Source organism: Poecile atricapillus, chromosome 2 (genome assembly GCF_030490865.1).
Source record: "Poecile atricapillus isolate bPoeAtr1 chromosome 2, bPoeAtr1.hap1, whole genome shotgun sequence".
Taxonomy (NCBI): Eukaryota; Metazoa; Chordata; class Aves; order Passeriformes; family Paridae; genus Poecile; species Poecile atricapillus.
In genome coordinates this window covers 142,077,424-142,083,300 of record NC_081250.1, presented here as the reverse complement: position 1 = coordinate 142,083,300, position 5,877 = coordinate 142,077,424, and positions in this window count along the sequence as shown.

Below are 5,877 nucleotides of genomic sequence, written 5' to 3'. Positions count from 1 at the left end.
GGCCAGTGTCCTGGCTTAAGTTCCCACTAGTGACTACCACAAATGGCCCTCTCACCCAGGGTTATCAGCCTGCCAAGATCCCACCCAGAGGGTTAAAATTTTAAGCTCAGACTTTTAAAGGCAACAAAGGAAAAGTCTGGCATTCTGACCTTGCCCAGAGCTGCCTCCCTCAGCCTTTCAGCATCCTTTACTGGGTGCTCTTGTACTGCCAGACCCTTGGAGTGAGTCAATGGAGGATGTACCCAGTGACTCCTCGACCTCATCTAACACTGGAACCTGCTTTCAAAGGTGAGTCACAGCCCAGCACCTCCCTGCAGGCTGTGCAACTTGCCTGGAGAGAAGAGGCTGGCTTCTGCACATCCTTGCATGCCAGCTACCTCCTTGATGAGTACATAAGGTCTAATGGTCACGGGATGGGCAGGCAGGAACTGCTGTGATTTCATCACAGCTGTGACCTGATTCACCCTTCATCACATCATTTACTCTGCCTTTCTGTGGAGCGAGAGTCATGAGACTTGCCTGCCTGGTATGAGGATTAATTCCCACCAGCTAATGCTTTGAAGATGAGAACAGCAGACATTGCCGGGTGCCGCTGTTGCTGTTAGACCTGTGCTCAGCCCAGGCCTGGGTAATGCTTAGATTAGGATTCCATGGTGAGAGGCATTTATGTCACTGGTGTCTGTGTGACATCCCTCTCCTGAAAGGATCCCAAAGGGATTAATTTTTGTGTACCTCAAGGGACCCAGATCTACCAGATAGTCTCCAGGAGGCTACTGGCCAGGGGCATGAGTGTCCCCACCCATGCCTAAGGACAAAGGAAGGCTTGATCCAGGGTAGAACTACTGAATTTTTTGGAAGATAAGGCTCCACAGGACACATCTGAGCATCTAGAGAGTCCCAGGGTAAAAACAGCTCCCCTAAAACATCCCTAGAGCACACAGGCCAGTGAGCCAAGCTTATTTCTGGCATTTGCTCTCAGTCAGTGAGTTGCTACTTTCAGGGAACAGAAGTGTAGTAAAATAAAGCTTGGACATGACTCACTGTCCTCAAGGTGAGATGCCATTCGTCATCACTGCATGGCTTTCCCAGATGGCAAAACCTCTCTCAGCAGCATAAGCCACAGCACACTAACTCAGCAGCCAGCATGCCTAGCTGGGAATGACAGGGCATGGAGGCTACCAGATCTGCCTCTCTAAGGAAGTATCTGTCAGCTGGATCATTTTTTAGGTAAGTGGAATGTGTTTGTTTTGGAGGTTTGGGAGCACAGGCTATCACAGCCAAACAGCGGTTCCCTACCTCTCTCCATCAGATGGTGGGAGCACATTTGGGATGGCCTGCATGGGCAAGATTCTGTAAGATGTGGCAAATGAGGGTTTGCTGCCCAGTTTGCTCTGAAATAATGTTTCTGTCTTTATTCTCATATGGGAAATGCTTCCTTTAATGCATACATTGATAATGCAATAACCACATCAGTAATTTTCTCGATGTCCACTTACCTGTGGGAATGCACGTGGGTCACAGCGTCACTCATGGGCCTTCTGCAAAACAATGCTGCCAGGTTTTGTTCTGCACTGCCCAGTATAGCATCCTTCACCTCCAGCCTCAATGCCCATCTTTGAACCAGAGCTGATTTGCACAGTTGGCTTTGACCTGTGCTATCTGTATGTGCTGACAATGAGTTTATAAAGGTTGAAGTTGAGATACTCCTGGAACAAAGTCCTCACCAGCCCCCCATGCAGAGTTGCAGCACCAGGACTGTGTCCACTCCCAGCTGCAACCTGTGGCCACTTTGCAGTGTCACTGTGCACCAGCTTGTCACAAAAATAATGGGGGTTTGGGTTTTGTTTTTTTAATCTGTGGTGCAGTGGATTCTCCCTGGCTCAAACCAGCACTGGGTAATGGAAGAGCCACCTGGAGCCATTCCATGTGCCCTGAGATAAAACTCATCCCTTGGCAAGAGGAGCCCAGCCTTGAAAGGGTTCAAGGTGGGGGAGGCAGGTTGTGTGCTGGACTCCAGGATGGTGTGTAAGGGACTGCTCCTAATGTCTGTAAACACACATGCACAGCAGGCAGCTCATGCAGTTGGCTCCCACAGTTGCCTGCTGTGATAGATATGCTGCAGTAGGGGACCCACACTGGTGTAGGGCAGGGATGTACTTTCATGGCTCAACATGCCGCTTTTAATCCTTCTGCTGCTGATTCCCAGGTCTGTAAACACAGAGCCATGATCAGATACAGGTGTTTGGGAAAAACTGAGGGCAATGCCTCCACCAGTTCCTTTACAAATCCCTGCACCTTCCCAGGCATGCACATGGGTTTGTCCCTGCTCCTTAACCCCTGCATACCAATGGCCTGTGGAGGGCTGAGGGCAGAGTTAGAGCACCTGTGGTACCTCCTAAGTAAAGCCTGAAGTAAATAAAGGAATCTGCTGCCCTGCAATACACCAGTGTGGAAACACACTGCTGGAGAAGCTCTCAAGAAAGCTGCCCTTCTGTGTACCTGCTCCTTGCAAACCATTGCTACTGTACCTAGCAGGAGGAGGAGCAGAGCAGCTCAGCCATGAAAGGATCTATTTTGGCCTGCAAGAAAAGGGTCTGTGCTCTGGAGCAGTAGCTCTAATTTCTTTCTGTGCCACCATGTCTACATTGTCAGTACCTGCAGCAGGTGCAGCCTGGCCAGCTCTGGCTCTGTGCCTGTATGTCTGCACAGCCAGCTTCACTCTGGGTTTTTTGTTGGGTTTTCTTCAGTCATAACATTTTTTACCATTGACTCAGGCTGCACCACAGTGTCAGTGGTGGCAGCTCTCCTGCCACAACGTGTTAAAATCTCCAAAGGTTTTAACACACCGCCTGCTCTGTTGAACCTGCAGCTCTCACTGGGTCATGGTCTGACACGGTGCTTTCAGTCAGCAGTCAACTGCCTGTTGCAGCCCACTGGCTGCTCACAAGGGCTGATGGTGGTTGTGGGTTATCATGACAGATCACAATGGCTTTTAAAAGAGACAGGAGAAATTAAAACCTGCATCTGCCTTCCCTAGCACTCATTTCTTTCTTCACCCCTTCTGCAGACCGAACCCAACTGCACTTCAGAGTTGCCAAATGATCCACATTTTTAACGACGTGTATTTTCAGTGACAGTGACATGTGACAGTATTTTCAGTGACACGGATCTGCCTGGCTGAACCCACTGCCATGGTTTCACCCCAGCCAGCAACCAAGGCCCAGGCAGCTGCTCACTCACTACTCCCCCACCAGCAAGATCAGGGAGAGGATTAGAAGTGTAAAAGGCAGAAAACTTGTAGGTTGATAGAGACAATTTAGTAGGGAAAGCAAAAGCCAATCACACAAGCAAAGTAAAATCGAGAATTAATTCACTGTTTCCAATAGGCAGCCACATGTTCAGCAATCTCCAGGAGAGCAGGAAAGTGGTTCCATCATGCAAAACAGTTACATGTCCCCCTTCCTTGTTCTTCCTTTCACTTTATTTATTGAGCATGAGCATATGGTTTGAAATATCCCTTTGGTCAGTTTGGGTCACTTGTCCTGGCTGTGTCTCCTCCCAACCCCCCATGTACCCACAACTTCCCCACCAGCATGGCCGTATGAAAAGCAGGAACAGCCTAAACTCTGTGTAAGTCCTGCTCAGCAATAACAAAAACATCACTACATTATCAACCCTGTGTTCAGCACAAATCCAGAACACAGCCCAGATTAGCCGCTGTGAAGCAAATTACCTCTACCCCAGCCAGCACACTCACTGCAGGGCAAGACATGGTGACAGGTGACCACAGCCATTCAGGGATACAAGAGGTGGTCTCACTCCAAGCATCTCCACTGCTGCAGATCTGGTCCTCTCTGGAGTCTCCTGATGTGTAGAGAGTGGTGTCACCTGCAGTGATGCTGTTGAAAGATGCTTAGGGCATTTAAATTGCAGAAGAAAAAAAGCCAGAGATTATTTTGCAGGTCAAAGCACTCTTGCAACTCAGTATCTCCTGACACTCAAGAAATAGCTGGCACTGCCTGAAAGAGAAGGTCAGACCACTTCTTTATGGGGGTGGATTATCTGGGCAGAAGGAAAAGACCTCAGCCCTAGGGCTCTCATATCTGGATTTTAACTTCTACATGCACTGTGGCTCACCACTGCTCTCAAACTCTCTGTGCCATGGCGCTGCAAGAACCCTTCAGATATGGCTGCTTTTAGCTGCTGGGTTTTCACTCTTCCTCCCACTGACCCTCTTTAACACCTGCACAGGTCAGCCACAGCAGGATGGGGAGATGGGGGTGGCCAGGGCAGCCAACACTCCTGGGGTGAAGCTTCCAGCATCAGTAGATGCCCAAGGGAGCTCTCCCGCTCGCTGAGCTCCCACTCGCTGCTTTCAGCCCCAGCAGCACTGCATCTGCACCTCACATCTCCAGGACTTGTTTTTATTAGGGTTTTTCTGTTTTTTTGAGAGTAAATACATAACACTGTCACTTGCAAGCAGCAGATGTTGCCGAAGGCCTCACTGTGGCGGCAGCACAGACAGAACGGCTGCAACACGACAGGATTAGGACAGCTTATCCCCCCAGCCCCGCTCACCACGTCCCTTCAGCCCTCAGCCCCGAGCACAGGCCAGGCCGTGCCGGGGGCTGCCTGTCCAGACAGCCACCCACCCCTTCCCGGGGACCTGGAGCTGCCCCCAGACACCCAGAACACCCCACGCACAGTGTCCCCAAGTAACACTGACCTGGAAAAACCAAAATATATGTAATGAGATACATATACCATAGCACAGGGCAAATATGTCCTATATTTACAGCAGGTACTGTAGCACATCCTTAGCTGAGAAGGTTGGGCTTGGATGCAAGAAACCCCTGTGTTTTTAATATTCAATAAATAACAGTTTTACTAAAAAGTCCTGGTACATGCACCAAATAAACTGTGTAAACAGCTTGTATATTTCATGTTCATACTGTCATACGTACTTATATAGCTTTCAGTCATACATACGTATCTATAAAATATGAAAATAAATAGCACTGAATGTAAAGCCATAGCACATATAAGCCACATGAATATATAAAACTGATGCATAAAATATTATATATACATGAACCATTACAAGTATAATATAAATACATCTAAAGCATACATTTAGAAAAAATCCATAATATAATATTATTATATACTGTTCTCTATATAGAACCAATATGTAACATTCTATTTATTCTGTTTGTTTTCACAAGATTCTGAATCGATGGCTTTTGAAAGAGACAGGAGAAATCCTGTGTCTGACTTCCCTAGCACTTCTTTCTCTTCATCTGCTTCTGCAGATCGAACCCAAGTGCGCTGCAGAGCTGCCGAGTGATCCTCATTAAAAGGACGACGGTATTTTCAGCGACATGGATCTGCCTGGCTTAACCCACTTTGCAGGGCAGGATTTCAATTCCGCGTGTTTCTAGAAAGATAACTTTGCAATACATATATTACATATTACACTATTAGATACCATTATATGTTACGATATTGCAACACGTAAATACCCAAAGCATATTATAATAATATATATATGCCTATGAAAACACGCCTGCATAAACAGTTATATCTTTTGTACCGATGACTCGAATATGGGAGCTATACGTGCCATTGAGATCCGCATAAAACATGATTTTCACATTTGTTTGTTTGTTTGTACTCCACACTCAGTGCTTTCCACACACAAGGCGCGTGTGCGAGGCCGTCACGCACAGCCCCGCGCTCCGCGCAGGCGCGAAGCCGCGCAGCGCCGCTGGCCCCGCCCCCTCTGCCCCGCGGGCGGGGCCTGCCCCGATAAACACGGCCACGTGCGGGGGGGCGGGGCCGCCCCGCGCTTCCGGCAACACGCGCGCGCCGCCGCCG